General features: G+C 45.8%; 10 non-coding genes across 10 annotated transcripts; all 10 read right to left on the bottom strand.

Annotated features, from left to right (window-relative positions):
• Positions 1-1,251: 1,251 nt before the first annotated feature.
• Positions 1,252-1,442, bottom strand: LOC130311132 (U2 spliceosomal RNA). The gene has a single exon (XR_008859571.1). It is a non-coding gene; the product is annotated as a U2 spliceosomal RNA (small nuclear RNA).
• Positions 1,443-3,525: 2,083 nt separating this feature from the next.
• LOC130311130 (U2 spliceosomal RNA) lies at positions 3,526-3,716 on the bottom strand. The gene has a single exon (XR_008859570.1). It is a non-coding gene; the product is annotated as a U2 spliceosomal RNA (small nuclear RNA).
• A 2,075-nt stretch (positions 3,717-5,791) lies between these two features.
• Positions 5,792-5,982, bottom strand: LOC130311129 (U2 spliceosomal RNA). Its single transcript, XR_008859569.1, has one exon. It is a non-coding gene; the product is annotated as a U2 spliceosomal RNA (small nuclear RNA).
• A 2,090-nt stretch (positions 5,983-8,072) lies between these two features.
• On the bottom strand, positions 8,073-8,263 carry LOC130311128 (U2 spliceosomal RNA). The gene has a single exon (XR_008859568.1). It is a non-coding gene; the product is annotated as a U2 spliceosomal RNA (small nuclear RNA).
• A 2,082-nt stretch (positions 8,264-10,345) lies between these two features.
• On the bottom strand, positions 10,346-10,536 carry LOC130311154 (U2 spliceosomal RNA). The gene has a single exon (XR_008859592.1). It is a non-coding gene; the product is annotated as a U2 spliceosomal RNA (small nuclear RNA).
• A 2,092-nt stretch (positions 10,537-12,628) lies between these two features.
• LOC130311126 (U2 spliceosomal RNA) lies at positions 12,629-12,819 on the bottom strand. The gene has a single exon (XR_008859566.1). It is a non-coding gene; the product is annotated as a U2 spliceosomal RNA (small nuclear RNA).
• Positions 12,820-14,903: 2,084 nt separating this feature from the next.
• LOC130311125 (U2 spliceosomal RNA) lies at positions 14,904-15,094 on the bottom strand. The gene has a single exon (XR_008859565.1). It is a non-coding gene; the product is annotated as a U2 spliceosomal RNA (small nuclear RNA).
• Positions 15,095-17,179: 2,085 nt separating this feature from the next.
• On the bottom strand, positions 17,180-17,370 carry LOC130311124 (U2 spliceosomal RNA). Its single transcript, XR_008859563.1, has one exon. It is a non-coding gene; the product is annotated as a U2 spliceosomal RNA (small nuclear RNA).
• A 2,083-nt stretch (positions 17,371-19,453) lies between these two features.
• LOC130311123 (U2 spliceosomal RNA) lies at positions 19,454-19,644 on the bottom strand. Its single transcript, XR_008859562.1, has one exon. It is a non-coding gene; the product is annotated as a U2 spliceosomal RNA (small nuclear RNA).
• Positions 19,645-21,726: 2,082 nt separating this feature from the next.
• On the bottom strand, positions 21,727-21,917 carry LOC130311122 (U2 spliceosomal RNA). The gene has a single exon (XR_008859561.1). It is a non-coding gene; the product is annotated as a U2 spliceosomal RNA (small nuclear RNA).
• Positions 21,918-23,168: the final 1,251 nt, after the last annotated feature.

Genomic DNA, 23,168 nt, shown 5'->3' with positions numbered 1-23,168 from the left:
GAATACGTTTATATCTATGTGTGTGTGTGCGCATATATATATATATATATATATATATATATATATATATATATATATATTTCTCCGCCGAAATCACTTTTAAACCCATTTCCACCTTTTTTTCCCTTCTCTTCCTCTTACTTTTTTTTCACGTTTTTTTACGTTTTTCTCCTTTTCGCCTCTTTTCTGGGCGTATTATTCTTCTTTTTCTTCTTTTTTTTCGTCTAATGCATACCCCATCAGTGCAGCAATGCTTATTCAATACCGCCAGCAGATGGAGACACTGGGGGATAATTTTCTAAGGATTTATACTGATTTTTCCTGTCTGAATTTGTCGCACAGAAAGTTGCAGGCCAAATATGTGTGACATTTCTGCGACTTTAGCTTCTAGAGCATTTTTACAACATTATACATAGGTGCTGAATACATAAAAAGCGACTGTTCAGCGACAGACAAGTCGCATCGGCTGAAAGTAGGCCAGAATGTCAGTCCATGTTGGAGCAGGTTTAGATACAGTCTAAAGCATAGATCTCAAAGTCTGTGCACAGAATTTAGCAAGGGCCTCGCACCTTCTGATGCATCAGGTAGGTGCACAATAGCATAGCCTAACCCTCTGTACTTTGGTCTATATTGATGCGGGACATAGACAAGCCAGCTGATGACCAATCCATTAGTGCAATGGATGGCTGGAAGCATTTGTCTTTGCCTTTGCAATACCACAGAAGCAATGCATGGTCAATGTACAGCAATGACACACCTGTGTGAACAGCCAGGAGACCCCCCCCCCCATGTTATGTTACATAGTTACATAGTTAGTACGGTCGAAAAAAGACATATGTCCATCAAGTTCAACCAGGGAATTAAGGGGTAGGGGTGTGGCGCGATATTGGGGAAGGGATGAGATTTTATATTTCTTCATAAGCATTAATCTTATTTTGTCAATTAGGAACATTCAGCACCCACCCGCTATCAAGGCAGCTGCCTATCATGTCATGCCCTACCTGCACAGGTGTGCTGGCTACTCAAATGATCCAATTAAGGAGGCCATTTAGTCAGCAGCAGCAGAAGTCCTGTGCCTGGACGCTCCAACAGGGGCCAGACACAAGCAGAAGCAGAAGCAGCAGAAGCAGCAGCAGCACCACCTTTTGTTTTTTGGCTGCAGCAGCAGCAAGGCCCACAGGGCTGGCTAGCTGGCTAGCCAGCAAGCAGGTAGCAATGAAAGTAGGAATCTTTCTTTTTAACCCTGTAAGGGGGTGGTGCACTGTACCCGAAGATACTGCCATATCGGGTCAATGCATAGGGCGACGGAAGCAAGCTTCGAAATCGGCCCCCGTTCTCAAAAATCCATTTAATATATGGTCCCCAGATAGGGGACGTATCAGATATTAAACTGATAAGAACAGATACTACACTTGATCTTAGCCAAAAGGCCGAGAAGCGATAACCGTGAAAGGGGCGTGCCCAACAAGGTCCCCTTCATGGGCACTATCACTGCTTGCTGTCAGGGAGGCTGCCAGACAATTTTCCATGCACACTCTGGGCTGGGGGGCAGTCAACCACCAGTACACACAGCAGAACCTAAACCCATACCATTATTGCTAAGCAGCAAGACAGGGGCCCATTGCACTCCCACGGGGCCTTTTTAAATGCAATCCATAACCCGGATTTGCCAGGAACCCTTCTTACTCCTCCTACTTGCATGTGACACTGGGCTTAGGATCTGCATAGGAAACACACACACAAGCACACACCTACCTTTGTTGCCTGCAGATGCCTCCTTGGCTGTCCCCAAACGGTATCAAACCAACACCCACGGGAAGCTGTAAGCATAGAGGACATGCCTGCACCCCATTGGACTTACCTGTGTGGGTTAAATCCGGGTTATTTGACAACCTATGGCGGTGATGGTTCTGCTCAGGCAGAGCAGTGCTGATGCTCCTCATAAAGCTGTCGCTGCTGTGAAGGTTCTAGGTGACATCACAAATCCCTATGGTTACATACACAACAAAGCTGGGTTGTTGTTGTTTACACTCTGCAAGGCCTGTGGAAGTGAGTGACATCATAGCACTGTAGTTCTGAGGGTTCAAGATGGATGCAACAATCTCCTGTTGCTTCTATGAAGGCCGTAATAGACGACATCACCAAACAGCTCCATAGTCACATACACAGCAAAGGAGAGATGTTGTTTACACCTAGTGATGTCAGTGGTATTGAGTGACATCACAGCACAGTGCTAAGGCTCCTGGGCCTGGACACAGCAGCGGCTGCAATATCTCAACGGAGAATACGTTTATATCTATGTGTGTGTGTGCGCATATATATATATATATATATATATATATATATATATATATATTTCTCCGCCGAAATCACTTTTAAACCCATTTCCACCTTTTTTTCCCTTCTCTTCCTCTTACTTTTTTTTACGTTTTTTTACGTTTTTCTCCTTTTCGCCTCTTTTCTGGGCGTATTATTCTTCTTTTTCTTCTTTTTTTTCGTCTAATGCATACCCCATCAGTGCAGCAATGCTTATTCAATACCGCCAGCAGATGGAGACACTGGGGGATAATTTTCTAAGGATTTATACTGATTTTTCCTGTCTGAATTTGTCGCACAGAAAGTTGCAGGCCAAATATGTGTGACATTTCTGCGACTTTAGCTTCTAGAGCATTTTTACAACATTATACATAGGTGCTGAATACATAAAAAGCGACTGTTCAGCGACAGACAAGTCGCATCGGCTGAAAGTAGGCCAGAATGTCAGTCCATGTTGGAGCAGGTTTAGATACAGTCTAAAGCATAGATCTCAAAGTCTGTGCACAGAATTTAGCAAGGGCCTCGCACCTTCTGATGCATCAGGTAGGTGCACAATAGCATAGCCTAACCCTCTGTACTTTGGTCTATATTGATGCGGGACATAGACAGCCAGCTGATGACCAATCCATTAGTGCAATGGATGGCTGGAAGCATTTGTCTTTGCCTTTGCAATACCACAGAAGCAATGCATGGTCAATGTACAGCAATGACACACCTGTGTGAACAGCCAGGAGACCCCCCCCCCCATGTTATGTTACATAGTTACATAGTTAGTACGGTCGAAAAAAGACATATGTCCATCAAGTTCAACCAGGGAATTAAGGGGTAGGGGTGTGGCGCGATATTGGGGAAGGGATGAGATTTTATATTTCTTCATAAGCATTAATCTTATTTTGTCAATTAGGAACATTCAGCACCCACCCGCTATCAAGGCAGCTGCCTATCATGTCATGCCCTACCTGCACAGGTGTGCTGGCTACTCAAATGATCCAATTAAGGAGGCCATTTAGTCAGCAGCAGCAGAAGTCCTGTGCCTGGACGCTCCAACAGGGGCCAGACACAAGCAGAAGCAGAAGCAGCAGAAGCAGCAGCAGCACCACCTTTTGTTTTTTGGCTGCAGCAGCAGCAAGGCCCACAGGGCTGGCTAGCTGGCTAGCCAGCAAGCAGGTAGCAATGAAAGTAGGAATCTTTCTTTTTAACCCTGTAAGGGGGTGGTGCACTGTACCCGAAGATACTGCCATATCGGGTCAATGCATAGGGCGACGGAAGCAAGCTTCGAAATCGGCCCCCGTTCTCAAAAATCCATTTAATATATGGTCCCCAGATAGGGGACGTATCAGATATTAAACTGATAAGAACAGATACTACACTTGATCTTAGCCAAAAGGCCGAGAAGCGATAACCGTGAAAGGGGCGGGCCCAACAAGGTCCCCTTCATGGGCACTATCACTGCTTGCTGTCAGGGAGGCTGCCAGACAATTTTCCATGCACACTCTGGGCTGGGGGGCAGTCAACCACCAGTACACACAGCAGAACCTAAACCCATACCATTATTGCTAAGCAGCAAGACAGGGGCCCATTGCACTCCCACGGGGCCTTTTTAAATGCAATCCATAACCCGGATTTGCCAGGAACCCTTCTTACTCCTCCTACTTGCATGTGACACTGGGCTTAGGATCTGCATAGGAAACGCACACACAAGCACACACCTACCTTTGTTGCCTGCAGATGCCTCCTTGGCTGTCCCCAAACGGTATCAAACCAACACCCACGGGAAGCTGTAAGCATAGAGGACATGCCTGCACCCCATTGGACTTACCTGTGTGGGTTAAATCCGGGTTATTTGACAACCTATGGCGGTGATGGTTCTGCTCAGGCAGAGCAGTGCTGATGCTCCTCATAAAGCTGTCGCTGCTGTGAAGGTTCTAGGTGACATCACAAATCCCTATGGTTACATACACAACAAAGCTGGGTTGTTGTTGTTTACACTCTGCAAGGCCTGTGGAAGTGAGTGACATCATAGCACTGTAGTTCTGAGGGTTCAAGATGGATGCAACAATCTCCTGTTGCTTCTATGAAGGCCGTAATAGACGACATCACCAAACAGCTCCATAGTCACATACACAGCAAAGGAGAGATGTTGTTTACACCTAGTGATGTCAGTGGTATTGAGTGACATCACAGCACAGTGCTAAGGCTCCTGGGCCTGGACACAGCAGCGGCTGCAATATCTCAACGGAGAATACGTTTATATCTATGTGTGTGTGTGCGCATATATATATATATATATATATATATATATATTTCTCCGCCGAAATCACTTTTAAACCCATTTCCACCTTTTTTTCCCTTCTCTTCCTCTTACTTTTTTTTCACGTTTTTTTACGTTTTTCTCCTTTTCGCCTCTTTTCTGGGCGTATTATTCTTCTTTTTCTTCTTTTTTTTCGTCTAATGCATACCCCATCAGTGCAGCAATGCTTATTCAATACCGCCAGCAGATGGAGACACTGGGGGATAATTTTCTAAGGATTTATACTGATTTTTCCTGTCTGAATTTGTCGCACAGAAAGTTGCAGGCCAAATATGTGTGACATTTCTGCGACTTTAGCTTCTAGAGCATTTTTACAACATTATACATAGGTGCTGAATACATAAAAAGCGACTGTTCAGCGACAGACAAGTCGCATCGGCTGAAAGTAGGCCAGAATGTCAGTCCATGTTGGAGCAGGTTTAGATACAGTCTAAAGCATAGATCTCAAAGTCTGTGCACAGAATTTAGCAAGGGCCTCGCACCTTCTGATGCATCAGGTAGGTGCACAATAGCATAGCCTAACCCTCTGTACTTTGGTCTATATTGATGCGGGACATAGACAGCCAGCTGATGACCAATCCATTAGTGCAATGGATGGCTGGAAGCATTTGTCTTTGCCTTTGCAATACCACAGAAGCAATGCATGGTCAATGTACAGCAATGACACACCTGTGTGAACAGCCAGGAGACCCCCCCCCCCCATGTTATGTTACATAGTTACATAGTTAGTACGGTCGAAAAAAGACATATGTCCATCAAGTTCAACCAGGGAATTAAGGGGTAGGGGTGTGGCGCGATATTGGGGAAGGGATGAGATTTTATATTTCTTCATAAGCATTAATCTTATTTTGTCAATTAGGAACATTCAGCACCCACCCGCTATCAAGGCAGCTGCCTATCATGTCATGCCCTACCTGCACAGGTGTGCTGGCTACTCAAATGATCCAATTAAGGAGGCCATTTAGTCAGCAGCAGCAGAAGTCCTGTGCCTGGACGCTCCAACAGGGGCCAGACACAAGCAGAAGCAGAAGCAGCAGAAGCAGCAGCAGCACCACCTTTTGTTTTTTGGCTGCAGCAGCAGCAAGGCCCACAGGGCTGGCTAGCTGGCTAGCCAGCAAGCAGGTAGCAATGAAAGTAGGAATCTTTCTTTTTAACCCTGTAAGGGGGTGGTGCACTGTACCCGAAGATACTGCCATATCGGGTCAATGCATAGGGCGACGGAAGCAAGCTTCGAAATCGGCCCCCGTTCTCAAAAATCCATTTAATATATGGTCCCCAGATAGGGGACGTATCAGATATTAAACTGATAAGAACAGATACTACACTTGATCTTAGCCAAAAGGCCGAGAAGCGATAACCGTGAAAGGGGCGGGCCCAACAAGGTCCCCTTCATGGGCACTATCACTGCTTGCTGTCAGGGAGGCTGCCAGACAATTTTCCATGCACACTCTGGGCTGGGGGGCAGTCAACCACCAGTACACACAGCAGAACCTAAACCCATACCATTATTGCTAAGCAGCAAGACAGGGGCCCATTGCACTCCCACGGGGCCTTTTTAAATGCAATCCATAACCCGGATTTGCCAGGAACCCTTCTTACTCCTCCTACTTGCATGTGACACTGGGCTTAGGATCTGCATAGGAAACACACACACAAGCACACACCTACCTTTGTTGCCTGCAGATGCCTCCTTGGCTGTCCCCAAACGGTATCAAACCAACACCCACGGGAAGCTGTAAGCATAGAGGACATGCCTGCACCCCATTGGACTTACCTGTGTGGGTTAAATCCGGGTTATTTGACAACCTATGGCGGTGATGGTTCTGCTCAGGCAGAGCAGTGCTGATGCTCCTCATAAAGCTGTCGCTGCTGTGAAGGTTCTAGGTGACATCACAAATCCCTATGGTTACATACACAACAAAGCTGGGTTGTTGTTGTTTACACTCTGCAAGGCCTGTGGAAGTGAGTGACATCATAGCACTGTAGTTCTGAGGGTTCAAGATGGATGCAACAATCTCCTGTTGCTTCTATGAAGGCCGTAATAGACGACATCACCAAACAGCTCCATAGTCACATACACAGCAAAGGAGAGATGTTGTTTACACCTAGTGATGTCAGTGGTATTGAGTGACATCACAGCACAGTGCTAAGGCTCCTGGGCCTGGACACAGCAGCGGCTGCAATATCTCAACGGAGAATACGTTTATATCTATGTGTGTGTGTGCGCATATATATATATATATATATATATATATATATATATATATATATATATTTCTCCGCCGAAATCACTTTTAAACCCATTTCCACCTTTTTTTCCCTTCTCTTCCTCTTACTTTTTTTTCACGTTTTTTTACGTTTTTCTCCTTTTCGCCTCTTTTCTGGGCGTATTATTCTTCTTTTTCTTCTTTTTTTTCGTCTAATGCATACCCCATCAGTGCAGCAATGCTTATTCAATACCGCCAGCAGATGGAGACACTGGGGGATAATTTTCTAAGGATTTATACTGATTTTTCCTGTCTGAATTTGTCGCACAGAAAGTTGCAGGCCAAATATATGTGACATTTCTGCGACTTTAGCTTCTAGAGCATTTTTACAACGTTATACATAGGTGCTGAATACATAAAAAGCGACTGTTCAGCGACAGACAAGTCGCATCGGCTGAAAGTAGGCCAGAATGTCAGTCCATGTTGGAGCAGGTTTAGATACAGTCTAAAGCATAGATCTCAAAGTCTGTGCACAGAATTTAGCAAGGGCCTCGCACCTTCTGATGCATCAGGTAGGTGCACAATAGCATAGCCTAACCCTCTGTACTTTGGTCTATATTGATGCGGGACATAGACAGCCAGCTGATGACCAATCCATTAGTGCAATGGATGGCTGGAAGCATTTGTCTTTGCCTTTGCAATACCACAGAAGCAATGCATGGTCAATGTACAGCAATGACACACCTGTGTGAACAGCCAGGAGACCCCCCCCCCCATGTTATGTTACATAGTTACATAGTTAGTACGGTCGAAAAAAGACATATGTCCATCAAGTTCAACCAGGGAATTAAGGGGTAGGGGTGTGGCGCGATATTGGGGAAGGGATGAGATTTTATATTTCTTCATAAGCATTAATCTTATTTTGTCAATTAGGAACATTCAGCACCCACCCGCTATCAAGGCAGCTGCCTATCATGTCATGCCCTACCTGCACAGGTGTGCTGGCTACTCAAATGATCCAATTAAGGAGGCCATTTAGTCAGCAGCAGCAGAAGTCCTGTGCCTGGACGCTCCAACAGGGGCCAGACACAAGCAGAAGCAGAAGCAGCAGAAGCAGCAGCAGCACCACCTTTTGTTTTTTGGCTGCAGCAGCAGCAAGGCCCACAGGGCTGGCTAGCTGGCTAGCCAGCAAGCAGGTAGCAATGAAAGTAGGAATCTTTCTTTTTAACCCTGTAAGGGGGTGGTGCACTGTACCCGAAGATACTGCCATATCGGGTCAATGCATAGGGCGACGGAAGCAAGCTTCGAAATCGGCCCCCGTTCTCAAAAATCCATTTAATATATGGTCCCCAGATAGGGGACGTATCAGATATTAAACTGATAAGAACAGATACTACACTTGATCTTAGCCAAAAGGCCGAGAAGCGATAACCGTGAAAGGGGCGGGCCCAACAAGGTCCCCTTCATGGGCACTATCACTGCTTGCTGTCAGGGAGGCTGCCAGACAATTTTCCATGCACACTCTGGGCTGGGGGGCAGTCAACCACCAGTACACACAGCAGAACCTAAACCCATACCATTATTGCTAAGCAGCAAGACAGGGGCCCATTGCACTCCCACAGGGCCTTTTTAAATGCAATCCATAACCCGGATTTGCCAGGAACCCTTCTTACTCCTCCTACTTGCATGTGACACTGGGCTTAGGATCTGCATAGGAAACACACACACAAGCACACACCTACCTTTGTTGCCTGCAGATGCCTCCTTGGCTGTCCCCAAACGGTATCAAACCAACACCCACGGGAAGCTGTAAGCATAGAGGACATGCCTGCACCCCATTGGACTTACCTGTGTGGGTTAAATCCGGGTTATTTGACAACCTATGACGGTGATGGTTCTGCTCAGGCAGAGCAGTGCTGATGCTCCTCATAAAGCTGTCGCTGCTGTGAAGGTTCTAGGTGACATCACAAATCCCTATGGTTACATACACAACAAAGCTGGGTTGTTGTTGTTTACACTCTGCAAGGCCTGTGGAAGTGAGTGACATCATAGCACTGTAGTTCTGAGGGTTCAAGATGGATGCAACAATCTCCTGTTGCTTCTATGAAGGCCGTAATAGACGACATCACCAAACAGCTCCATAGTCACATACACAGCAAAGGAGAGATGTTGTTTACACCTAGTGATGTCAGTGGTATTGAGTGACATCACAGCACAGTGCTAAGGCTCCTGGGCCTGGACACAGCAGCGGCTGCAATATCTCAACGGAGAATACGTTTATATCTGTGTGTGTGTGTGCGCATATATATATATATATATATATATATATATATATATATATTTCTCCGCCGAAATCACTTTTAAACCCATTTCCACCTTTTTTTCCCTTCTCTTCCTCTTACTTTTTTTTCACGTTTTTTTACGTTTTTCTCCTTTTCGCCTCTTTTCTGGGCGTATTATTCTTCTTTTTCTTCTTTTTTTTCGTCTAATGCATACCCCATCAGTGCAGCAATGCTTATTCAATACCGCCAGCAGATGGAGACACTGGGGGATAATTTTCTAAGGATTTATACTGATTTTTCCTGTCTGAATTTGTCGCACAGAAAGTTGCAGGCCAAATATGTGTGACATTTCTGCGACTTTAGCTTCTAGAGCATTTTTACAACATTATACATAGGTGCTGAATACATAAAAAGCGACTGTTCAGCGACAGACAAGTCGCATCGGCTGAAAGTAGGCCAGAATGTCAGTCCATGTTGGAGCAGGTTTAGATACAGTCTAAAGCATAGATCTCAAAGTCTGTGCACAGAATTTAGCAAGGGCCTCGCACCTTCTGATGCATCAGGTAGGTGCACAATAGCATAGCCTAACCCTCTGTACTTTGGTCTATATTGATGCGGGACATAGACAGCCAGCTGATGACCAATCCATTAGTGCAATGGATGGCTGGAAGCATTTGTCTTTGCCTTTGCAATACCACAGAAGCAATGCATGGTCAATGTACAGCAATGACACACCTGTGTGAACAGCCAGGAGACCCCCCCCCCCATGTTATGTTACATAGTTACATAGTTAGTACGGTCGAAAAAAGACATATGTCCATCAAGTTCAACCAGGGAATTAAGGGGTAGGGGTGTGGCGCGATATTGGGGAAGGGATGAGATTTTATATTTCTTCATAAGCATTAATCTTATTTTGTCAATTAGGAACATTCAGCACCCACCCGCTATCAAGGCAGCTGCCTATCATGTCATGCCCTACCTGCACAGGTGTGCTGGCTACTCAAATGATCCAATTAAGGAGGCCATTTAGTCAGCAGCAGCAGAAGTCCTGTGCCTGGATGCTCCAACAGGGGCCAGACACAAGCAGAAGCAGAAGCAGCAGAAGCAGCAGCAGCACCACCTTTTGTTTTTTGGCTGCAGCAGCAGCAAGGCCCACAGGGCTGGCTAGCTGGCTAGCCAGCAAGCAGGTAGCAATGAAAGTAGGAATCTTTCTTTTTAACCCTGTAAGGGGGTGGTGCACTGTACCCGAAGATACTGCCATATCGGGTCAATGCATAGGGCGACGGAAGCAAGCTTTGAAATCGGCCCCCGTTCTCAAAAATCCATTTAATATATGGTCCCCAGATAGGGGACGTATCAGATATTAAACTGATAAGAACAGATACTACACTTGATCTTAGCCAAAAGGCCGAGAAGCGATAACCGTGAAAGGGGCGGGCCCAACAAGGTCCCCTTCATGGGCACTATCACTGCTTGCTGTCAGGGAGGCTGCCAGACAATTTTCCATGCACACTCTGGGCTGGGGGGCAGTCAACCACCAGTACACACAGCAGAACCTAAACCCATACCATTATTGCTAAGCAGCAAGACAGGGGCCCATTGCACTCCCACGGGGCCTTTTTAAATGCAATCCATAACCCGGATTTGCCAGGAACCCTTCTTACTCCTCCTACTTGCATGTGACACTGGGCTTAGGATCTGCATAGGAAACACACACACAAGCACACACCTACCTTTGTTGCCTGCAGATGCCTCCTTGGCTGTCCCCAAACGGTATCAAACCAACACCCACGGGAAGCTGTAAGCATAGAGGACATGCCTGCACCCCATTGGACTTACCTGTGTGGGTTAAATCCGGGTTATTTGACAACCTATGGCGGTGATGGTTCTGCTCAGGCAGAGCAGTGCTGATGCTCCTCATAAAGCTGTCGCTGCTGTGAAGGTTCTAGGTGACATCACAAATCCCTATGGTTACATACACAACAAAGCTGGGTTGTTGTTGTTTACACTCTGCAAGGCCTGTGGAAGTGAGTGACATCATAGCACTGTAGTTCTGAGGGTTCAAGATGGATGCAACAATCTCCTGTTGCTTCTATGAAGGCCGTAATAGACGACATCACCAAACAGCTCCATAGTCACATACACAGCAAAGGAGAGATGTTGTTTACACCTAGTGATGTCAGTGGTATTGAGTGACATCACAGCACAGTGCTAAGGCTCCTGGGCCTGGACACAGCAGCGGCTGCAATATCTCAACGGAGAATACGTTTATATCTATGTGTGTGTGTGCGCATATATATATATATATATATATATATATATATATATATATTTCTCCGCCGAAATCACTTTTAAACCCATTTCCACCTTTTTTTCCCTTCTCTTCCTCTTACTTTTTTTTCACGTTTTTTTACGTTTTTCTCCTTTTCGCCTCTTTTCTGGGCGTATTATTCTTCTTTTTCTTCTTTTTTTTCGTCTAATGCATACCCCATCAGTGCAGCAATGCTTATTCAATACCGCCAGCAGATGGAGACACTGGGGGATAATTTTCTAAGGATTTATACTGATTTTTCCTGTCTGAATTTGTCGCACAGAAAGTTGCAGGCCAAATATGTGTGACATTTCTGCGACTTTAGCTTCTAGAGCATTTTTACAACATTATACATAGGTGCTGAATACATAAAAAGCGACTGTTCAGCGACAGACAAGTCGCATCGGCTGAAAGTAGGCCAGAATGTCAGTCCATGTTGGAGCAGGTTTAGATACAGTCTAAAGCATAGATCTCAAAGTCTGTGCACAGAATTTAGCAAGGGCCTCGCACCTTCTGATGCATCAGGTAGGTGCACAATAGCATAGCCTAACCCTCTGTACTTTGGTCTATATTGATGCGGGACATAGACAGCCAGCTGATGACCAATCCATTAGTGCAATGGATGGCTGGAAGCATTTGTCTTTGCCTTTGCAATACCACAGAAGCAATGCATGGTCAATGTACAGCAATGACACACCTGTGTGAACAGCCAGGAGACCCCCCCCCCCCATGTTATGTTACATAGTTACATAGTTAGTACGGTCGAAAAAAGACATATGTCCATCAAGTTCAACCAGGGAATTAAGGGAATTAAGGGGTAGGGGTGTGGCGCGATATTGGGGAAGGGATGAGATTTTATATTTCTTCATAAGCATTAATCTTATTTTGTCAATTAGGAACATTCAGCACCCACCCGCTATCAAGGCAGCTGCCTATCATGTCATGCCCTACCTGCACAGGTGTGCTGGCTACTCAAATGATCCAATTAAGGAGGCCATTTAGTCAGCAGCAGCAGAAGTCCTGTGCCTGGACGCTCCAACAGGGGCCAGACACAAGCAGAAGCAGAAGCAGCAGAAGCAGCAGCAGCACCACCTTTTGTTTTTTGGCTGCAGCAGCAGCAAGGCCCACAGGGCTGGCTAGCTGGCTAGCCAGCAAGCAGGTAGCAATGAAAGTAGGAATCTTTCTTTTTAACCCTGTAAGGGGGTGGTGCACTGTACCCGAAGATACTGCCATATCGGGTCAATGCATAGGGCGACGGAAGCAAGCTTCGAAATCGGCCCCCGTTCTCAAAAATCCATTTAATATATGGTCCCCAGATAGGGGACGTATCAGATATTAAACTGATAAGAACAGATACTACACTTGATCTTAGCCAAAAGGCCGAGAAGCGATAACCGTGAAAGGGGCGGGCCCAACAAGGTCCCCTTCATGGGCACTATCACTGCTTGCTGTCAGGGAGGCTGCCAGACAATTTTCCATGCACACTCTGGGCTGGGGGGCAGTCAACCACCAGTACACACAGCAGAACCTAAACCCATACCATTATTGCTAAGCAGCAAGACAGGGGCCCATTGCACTCCCACGGGGCCTTTTTAAATGCAATCCATAACCCGGATTTGCCAGGAACCCTTCTTACTCCTCCTACTTGCATGTGACACTGGGCTTAGGATCTGCATAGGAAACACACACACAAGCACACACCTACCTTTGTTGCCTGCAGATGCCTCCTTGGCTGTCCCCAAACGGTATCAAACCAACACCCACGGGAAGCTGTAAGCATAGAGGACATGCCTGCACCCCATTGGACTTACCTGTGTGGGTTAAATCCGGGTTATTTGACAACCTATGGCGGTGATGGTTCTGCTCAGGCAGAGCAGTGCTGATGCTCCTCATAAAGCTGTCGCTGCTGTGAAGGTTCTAGGTGACATCACAAATCCCTATGGTTACATACACAACAAAGCTGGGTTGTTGTTGTTTACACTCTGCAAGGCCTGTGGAAGTGAGTGACATCATAGCACTGTAGTTCTGAGGGTTCAAGATGGATGCAACAATCTCCTGTTGCTTCTATGAAGGCCGTAATAGACGACATCACCAAACAGCTCCATAGTCACATACACAGCAAAGGAGAGATGTTGTTTACACCTAGTGATGTCAGTGGTATTGAGTGACATCACAGCACAGTGCTAAGGCTCCTGGGCCTGGACACAGCAGCGGCTGCAATATCTCAACGGAGAATACGTTTATATCTATGTGTGTGTGTGCGCATATATATATATATATATATATATATATATATATATATATATTTCTCCGCCGAAATCACTTTTAAACCCATTTCCACCTTTTTTTCCCTTCTCTTCCTCTTACTTTTTTTTCACGTTTTTTTACGTTTTTCTCCTTTTCGCCTCTTTTCTGGGCGTATTATTCTTCTTTTTCTTCTTTTTTTTCGTCTAATGCATACCCCATCAGTGCAGCAATGCTTATTCAATACCGCCAGCAGATGGAGACACTGGGGGATAATTTTCTAAGGATTTATACTGATTTTTCCTGTCTGAATTTGTCGCACAGAAAGTTGCAGGCCAAATATGTGTGACATTTCTGCGACTTTAGCTTCTAGAGCATTTTTACAACATTATACATAGGTGCTGAATACATAAAAAGCGACTGTTCAGCGACAGACAAGTCGCATCGGCTGAAAGTAGGCCAGAATGTCAGTCCATGTTGGAGCAGGTTTAGATACAGTCTAAAGCATAGATCTCAAAGTCTGTGCACAGAATTTAGCAAGGGCCTCGCACCTTCTGATGCATCAGGTAGGTGCACAATAGCATAGCCTAACCCTCTGTACTTTGGTCTATATTGATGCGGGACATAGACAGCCAGCTGATGACCAATCCATTAGTGCAATGGATGGCTGGAAGCATTTGTCTTTGCCTTTGCAATACCACAGAAGCAATGCATGGTCAATGTACAGCAATGACACACCTGTGTGAACAGCCAGGAGACCCCCCCCCCCATGTTATGTTACATAGTTACATAGTTAGTACGGTCGAAAAAAGACATATGTCCATCAAGTTCAACCAGGGAATTAAGGGGTAGGGGTGTGGCGCGATATTGGGGAAGGGATGAGATTTTATATTTCTTCATAAGCATTAATCTTATTTTGTCAATTAGGAACATTCAGCACCCACCCGCTATCAAGGCAGCTGCCTATCATGTCATGCCCTACCTGCACAGGTGTGCTGGCTACTCAAATGATCCAATTAAGGAGGCCATTTAGTCAGCAGCAGCAGAAGTCCTGTGCCTGGACGCTCCAACAGGGGCCAGACACAAGCAGAAGCAGAAGCAGCAGAAGCAGCAGCAGCACCACCTTTTGTTTTTTGGCTGCAGCAGCAGCAAGGCCCACAGGGCTGGCTAGCTGGCTAGCCAGCAAGCAGGTAGCAATGAAAGTAGGAATCTTTCTTTTTAACCCTGTAAGGGGGTGGTGCACTGTACCCGAAGATACTGCCATATCGGGTCAATGCATAGGGCGACGGAAGCAAGCTTCGAAATCGGCCCCCGTTCTCAAAAATCCATTTAATATATGGTCCCCAGATAGGGGACGTATCAGATATTAAACTGATAAGAACAGATACTACACTTGATCTTAGCCAAAAGGCCGAGAAGCGATAACCGTGAAAGGGGCGGGCCCAACAAGGTCCCCTTCATGGGCACTATCACTGCTTGCTGTCAGGGAGGCTGCCAGACAATTTTCCATGCACACTCTGGGCTGGGGGGCAGTCAACCACCAGTACACACAGCAGAACCTAAACCCATACCATTATTGCTAAGCAGCAAGACAGGGGCCCATTGCACTCCCACGGGGCCTTTTTAAATGCAATCCATAACCCGGATTTGCCAGGAACCCTTCTTACTCCTCCTACTTGCATGTGACACTGGGCTTAGGATCTGCATAGGAAACACACACACAAGCACACACCTACCTTTGTTGCCTGCAGATGCCTCCTTGGCTGTCCCCAAACGGTATCAAACCAACACCCACGGGAAGCTGTAAGCATAGAGGACATGCCTGCACCCCATTGGACTTACCTGTGTGGGTTAAATCCGGGTTATTTGACAACCTATGGCGGTGATGGTTCTGCTCAGGCAGAGCAGTGCTGATGCTCCTCATAAAGCTGTCGCTGCTGTGAAGGTTCTAGGTGACATCACAAATCCCTATGGTTACATACACAACAAAGCTGGGTTGTTGTTGTTTACACTCTGCAAGGCCTGTGGAAGTGAGTGACATCATAGCACTGTAGTTCTGAGGGTTCAAGATGGATGCAACAATCTCCTGTTGCTTCTATGAAGGCCGTAATAGACGACATCACCAAACAGCTCCATAGTCACATACACAGCAAAGGAGAGATGTTGTTTACACCTAGTGATGTCAGTGGTATTGAGTGACATCACAGCACAGTGCTAAGGCTCCTGGGCCTGGACACAGCAGCGGCTGCAATATCTCAACGGAGAATACGTTTATATCTATGTGTGTGTGTGCGCATATATATATATATATATATATATATATATATATATATATATATTTCTCCGCCGAAATCACTTTTAAACCCATTTCCACCTTTTTTTCCCTTCTCTTCCTCTTACTTTTTTTTCACGTTTTTTTACGTTTTTCTCCTTTTCGCCTCTTTTCTGGGCGTATTATTCTTCTTTTTCTTCTTTTTTTTCGTCTAATGCATACCCCATCAGTGCAGCAATGCTTATTCAATACCGCCAGCAGATGGAGACACTGGGGGATAATTTTCTAAGGATTTATACTGATTTTTCCTGTCTGAATTTGTCGCACAGAAAGTTGCAGGCCAAATATGTGTGACATTTCTGCGACTTTAGCTTCTAGAGCATTTTTACAACATTATACATAGGTGCTGAATACATAAAAAGCGACTGTTCAGCGACAGACAAGTCGCATCGGCTGAAAGTAGGCCAGAATGTCAGTCCATGTTGGAGCAGGTTTAGATACAGTCTAAAGTATAGATCTCAAAGTCTGTGCACAGAATTTAGCAAGGGCCTCGCACCTTCTGATGCATCAGGTAGGTGCACAATAGCATAGCCTAACCCTCTGTACTTTGGTCTATATTGATGCGGGACATAGACAGCCAGCTGATGACCAATCCATTAGTGCAATGGATGGCTGGAAGCATTTGTCTTTGCCTTTGCAATACCACAGAAGCAATGCATGGTCAATGTACAGCAATGACACACCTGTGTGAACAGCCAGGAGACCCCCCCCCCATGTTATGTTACATAGTTACATAGTTAGTACGGTCGAAAAAAGACATATGTCCATCAAGTTCAACCAGGGAATTAAGGGGTAGGGGTGTGGCGCGATATTGGGGAAGGGATGAGATTTTATATTTCTTCATAAGCATTAATCTTATTTTGTCAATTAGGAACATTCAGCACCCACCCGCTATCAAGGCAGCTGCCTATCATGTCATGCCCTACCTGCACAGGTGTGCTGGCTACTCAAATGATCCAATTAAGGAGGCCATTTAGTCAGCAGCAGCAGAAGTCCTGTGCCTGGACGCTCCAACAGGGGCCAGACACAAGCAGAAGCAGAAGCAGCAGAAGCAGCAGCAGCACCACCTTTTGTTTTTTGGCTGCAGCAGCAGCAAGGCCCACAGGGCTGGCTAGCTGGCTAGCCAGCAAGCAGGTAGCAATGAAAGTAGGAATCTTTCTTTTTAACCCTGTAAGGGGGTGGTGCACTGTACCCGAAGATACTGCCATATCGGGTCAATGCATAGGGCGACGGAAGCAAGCTTCGAAATCGGCCCCCGTTCTCAAAAATCCATTTAATATATGGTCCCCAGATAGGGGACGTATCAGATATTAAACTGATAAGAACAGATACTACACTTGATCTTAGCCAAAAGGCCGAGAAGCGATAACCGTGAAAGGGGCGGGCCCAACAAGGTCCCCTTCATGGGCACTATCACTGCTTGCTGTCAGGGAGGCTGCCAGACAATTTTCCATGCACACTCTGGGCTGGGGGGCAGTCAACCACCAGTACACACAGCAGAACCTAAACCCATACCATTATTGCTAAGCAGCAAGACAGGGGCCCATTGCACTCCCACGGGGCCTTTTTAAATGCAATCCATAACCCGGATTTGCCAGGAACCCTTCTTACTCCTCCTACTTGCATGTGACACTGGGCTTAGGATCTGCATAGGAAACACACACACAAGCACACACCTACCTTTGTTGCCTGCAGATGCCTCCTTGGCTGTCCCCAAACGGTATCAAACCAACACCCACGGGAAGCTGTAAGCATAGAGGACATGCCTGCACCCCATTGGACTTACCTGTGTGGGTTAAATCCGGGTTATTTGACAACCTATGGCGGTGATGGTTCTGCTCAGGCAGAGCAGTGCTGATGCTCCTCATAAAGCTGTCGCTGCTGTGAAGGTTCTAGGTGACATCACAAATCCCTATGGTTACATACACAACAAAGCTGGGTTGTTGTTGTTTACACTCTGCAAGGCCTGTGGAAGTGAGTGACATCATAGCACTGTAGTTCTGAGGGTTCAAGATGGATGCAACAATCTCCTGTTGCTTCTATGAAGGCCGTAATAGACGACATCACCAAACAGCTCCATAGTCACATACACAGCAAAGGAGAGATGTTGTTTACACCTAGTGATGTCAGTGGTATTGAGTGACATCACAGCACAGTGCTAAGGCTCCTGGGCCTGGACACAGCAGCGGCTGCAATATCTCAACGGAGAATACGTTTATATCTATGTGTGTGTGTGCGCATATATATATATATATATATATATATATATATATATATATATATATATTTCTCCGCCGAAATCACTTTTAAACCCATTTCCACCTTTTTTTCCCTTCTCTTCCTCTTACTTTTTTTTCACGTTTTTTTACGTTTTTCTCCTTTTCGCCTCTTTTCTGGGCGTATTATTCTTCTTTTTCTTCTTTTTTTTCGTCTAATGCATACCCCATCAGTGCAGCAATGCTTATTCAATACCGCCAGCAGATGGAGACACTGGGGGATAATTTTCTAAGGATTTATACTGATTTTTCCTGTCTGAATTTGTCGCACAGAAAGTTGCAGGCCAAATATGTGTGACATTTCTGCGACTTTAGCTTCTAGAGCATTTTTACAACATTATACATAGGTGCTGAATACATAAAAAGCGACTGTTCAGCGACAGACAAGTCGCATCGGCTGAAAGTAGGCCAGAATGTCAGTCCATGTTGGAGCAGGTTTAGATACAGTCTAAAGTATAGATCTCAAAGTCTGTGCACAGAATTTAGCAAGGGCCTCGCACCTTCTGATGCATCAGGTAGGTGCACAATAGCATAGCCTAACCCTCTGTACTTTGGTCTATATTGATGCGGGACATAGACAGCCAGCTGATGACCAATCCATTAGTGAAATGGATGGCTGGAAGCATTTGTCTTTGCCTTTGCAATACCACAGAAGCAATGCATGGTCAATGTACAGCAATGACACACCTGTGTGAACAGCCAGGAGACCCCCCCCCCCCCATGTTATGTTACATAGTTACATAGTTAGTACGGTCGAAAAAAGACATATGTCCATCAAGTTCAACCAGGGAATTAAGGGGTAGGGGTGTGGCGCGATATTGGGGAAGGGATGAGATTTTATATTTCTTCATAAGCATTAATCTTATTTTGTCAATTAGGAACATTCAGCACCCACCCGCTATCAAGGCAGCTGCCTATCATGTCATGCCCTACCTGCACAGGTGTGCTGGCTACTCAAATGATCCAATTAAGGAGGCCATTTAGTCAGCAGCAGCAGAAGTCCTGTGCCTGGACGCTCCAACAGGGGCCAGACACAAGCAGAAGCAGAAGCAGCAGCAGCACCACCTTTTGTTTTTTGGCTGCAGCAGCAGCAAGGCCCACAGGGCTGGCTAGCTGGCTAGCCAGCAAGCAGGTAGCAATGAAAGTAGGAATCTTTCTTTTTAACCCTGTAAGGGGGTGGTGCACTGTACCCGAAGATACTGCCATATCGGGTCAATGCATAGGGCGACGGAAGCAAGCTTCGAAATCGGCCCCCGTTCTCAAAAATCCATTTAATATATGGTCCCCAGATAGGGGACGTATCAGATATTAAACTGATAAGAACAGATACTACACTTGATCTTAGCCAAAAGGCCGAGAAGCGATAACCGTGAAAGGGGCGGGCCCAACAAGGTCCCCTTCATGGGCACTATCACTGCTTGCTGTCAGGGAGGCTGCCAGACAATTTTCCATGCACACTCTGGGCTGGGGGGCAGTCAACCACCAGTACACACAGCAGAACCTAAACCCATACCATTATTGCTAAGCAGCAAGACAGGGGCCCATTGCACTCCCACGGGGCCTTTTTAAATGCAATCCATAACCCGGATTTGCCAGGAACCCTTCTTACTCCTCCTACTTGCATGTGACACTGGGCTTAGGATCTGCATAGGAAACACACACACAAGCACACACCTACCTTTGTTGCCTGCAGATGCCTCCTTGGCTGTCCCCAAACGGTATCAAACCAACACCCACGGGAAGCTGTAAGCATAGAGGACATGCCTGCACCCCATTGGACTTACCTGTGTGGGTTAAATCCGGGTTATTTGACAACCTATGGCGGTGATGGTTCTGCTCAGGCAGAGCAGTGCTGATGCTCCTCATAAAGCTGTCGCTGCTGTGAAGGTTCTAGGTGACATCACAAATCCCTATGGTTACATACACAACAAAGCTGGGTTGTTGTTGTTTACACTCTGCAAGGCCTGTGGAAGTGAGTGACATCATAGCACTGTAGTTCTGAGGGTTCAAGATGGATGCAACAATCTCCTGTTGCTTCTATGAAGGCCGTAATAGACGACATCACCAAACAGCTCCATAGTCACATACACAGCAAAGGAGAGATGTTGTTTACACCTAGTGATGTCAGTGGTATTGAGTGACATCACAGCACAGTGCTAAGGCTCCTGGGCCTGGACACAGCAGCGGCTGCAATATCTCAACGGAGAATACGTTTATATCTATGTGTGTGTGTGCGCATATATATATATATATATATATATATATATATATATATATTTCTCCGCCGAAATCACTTTTAAACCCATTTCCACCTTTTTTTCCCTTCTCTTCCTCTTACTTTTTTTTCACGTTTTTTTACGTTTTTCTCCTTTTCGCCTCTTTTCTGGGCGTATTATTCTTCTTTTTCTTCTTTTTTTTCGTCTAATGCATACCCCATCAGTGCAGCAATGCTTATTCAATACCGCCAGCAGATGGAGACACTGGGGGATAATTTTCTAAGGATTTATACTGATTTTTCCTGTCTGAATTTGTCGCACAGAAAGTTGCAGGCCAAATATGTGTGACATTTCTGCGACTTTAGCTTCTAGAGCATTTTTACAACATTATACATAGGTGCTGAATACATAAAAAGCGACTGTTCAGCGACAGACAAGTCGCATCGGCTGAAAGTAGGCCAGAATGTCAGTCCATGTTGGAGCAGGTTTAGATACAGTCTAAAGCATAGATCTCAAAGTCTGTGCACAGAATTTAGCAAGGGCCTCGCACCTTCTGATGCATCAGGTAGGTGCACAATAGCATAGCCTAACCCTCTGTACTTTGGTCTATATTGATGCGGGACATAGACAGCCAGCTGATGACCAATCCATTAGTGCAATGGATGGCTGGAAGCATTTGTCTTTGCCTTTGCAATACCACAGAAGCAATGCATGGTCAATGTACAGCAATGACACACCTGTGTGAACAGCCAGGAGACCCCCCCCCCCATGTTATGTTACATAGTTACATAGTTAGTACGGTCGAAAAAAGACATATGTCCATCAAGTTCAACCAGGGAATTAAGGGGTAGGGGTGTGGCGCGATATTGGGGAAGGGATGAGATTTTATATTTCTTCATAAGCATTAATCTTATTTTGTCAATTAGGAACATTCAGCACCCACCCGCTATCAAGGCAGCTGCCTATCATGTCATGCCCTACCTGCACAGGTGTGCTGGCTACTCAAATGATCCAATTAAGGAGGCCATTTAGTCAGCAGCAGCAGAAGTCCTGTGCCTGGATGCTCCAACAGGGGCCAGACACAAGCAGAAGCAGAAGCAGCAGAAGCAGCAGCAGCACCACCTTTTGTTTTTTGGCTGCAGCAGCAGCAAGGCCCACAGGGCTGGCTAGCTGGCTAGCCAGCAAGCAGGTAGCAATGAAAGTAGGAATCTTTCTTTTTAACCCTGTAAGGGGGTGGTGCACTGTACCCGAAGATACTGCCATATCGGGTCAATGCATAGGGCGACGGAAGCAAGCTTCGAAATCGGCCCCCGTTCTCAAAAATCCATTTAATATATGGTCCCCAGATAGGGGACGTATCAGATATTAAACTGATAAGAACAGATACTACACTTGATCTTAGCCAAAAGGCCGAGAAGCGATAACCGTGAAAGGGGCGGGCCCAACAAGGTCCCCTTCATGGGCACTATCACTGCTTGCTGTCAGGGAGGCTGCCAGACAATTTTCCATGCACACTCTGGGCTGGGGGGCAGTCAACCACCAGTACACACAGCAGAACCTAAACCCATACCATTATTGCTAAGCAGCAAGACAGGGGCCCATTGCACTCCCACGGGGCCTTTTTAAATGCAATCCATAACCCGGATTTGCCAGGAACCCTTCTTACTCCTCCTACTTGCATGTGACACTGGGCTTAGGATCTGCATAGGAAACACACACACAAGCACACACCTACCTTTGTTGCCTGCAGATGCCTCCTTGGCTGTCCCCAAACGGTATCAAACCAACACCCACGGGAAGCTGTAAGCATAGAGGACATGCCTGCACCCCATTGGACTTACCTGTGTGGGTTAAATCCGGGTTATTTGACAACCTATGGCGGTGATGGTTCTGCTCAGGCAGAGCAGTGCTGATGCTCCTCATAAAGCTGTCGCTGCTGTGAAGGTTCTAGGTGACATCACAAATCCCTATGGTTACATACACAACAAAGCTGGGTTGTTGTTGTTTACACTCTGCAAGGCCTGTGGAAGTGAGTGACATCATAGCACTGTAGTTCTGAGGGTTCAAGATGGATGCAACAATCTCCTGTTGCTTCTATGAAGGCCGTAATAGACGACATCACCAAACAGCTCCATAGTCACATACACAGCAAAGGAGAGATGTTGTTTACACCTAGTGATGTCAGTGGTATTGAGTGACATCACAGCACAGTGCTAAGGCTCCTGGGCCTGGACACAGCAGCGGCTGCAATATCTCAACGGAGAATACGTTTATATCTATGTGTGTGTGTGCGCATATATATATATATATATATATATATATATATATATATATATATTTCTCCGCCGAAATCACTTTTAAACCCATTTCCACCTTTTTTTCCCTTCTCTTCCTCTTACTTTTTTTTCACGTTTTTTTACGTTTTTCTCCTTTTCGCCTCTTTTCTGGGCGTATTATTCTTCTTTTTCTTCTTTTTTTTCGTCTAATGCATACCCCATCAGTGCAGCAATGCTTATTCAATACCGCCAGCAGATGGAGACACTGGGGGATAATTTTCTAAGGATTTATACTGATTTTTCCTGTCTGAATTTGTCGCACAGAAAGTTGCAGGCCAAATATGTGTGACATTTCTGCGACTTTAGCTTCTAGAGCATTTTTACAACATTATACATA

Source organism: Hyla sarda, unplaced genomic scaffold (assembly GCF_029499605.1).
Source record: "Hyla sarda isolate aHylSar1 unplaced genomic scaffold, aHylSar1.hap1 scaffold_162, whole genome shotgun sequence".
Lineage (NCBI taxonomy): Eukaryota > Metazoa > Chordata > Amphibia > Anura > Hylidae > Hyla > Hyla sarda.
This window is presented reverse-complemented; position numbering and strand designations above follow the sequence as displayed.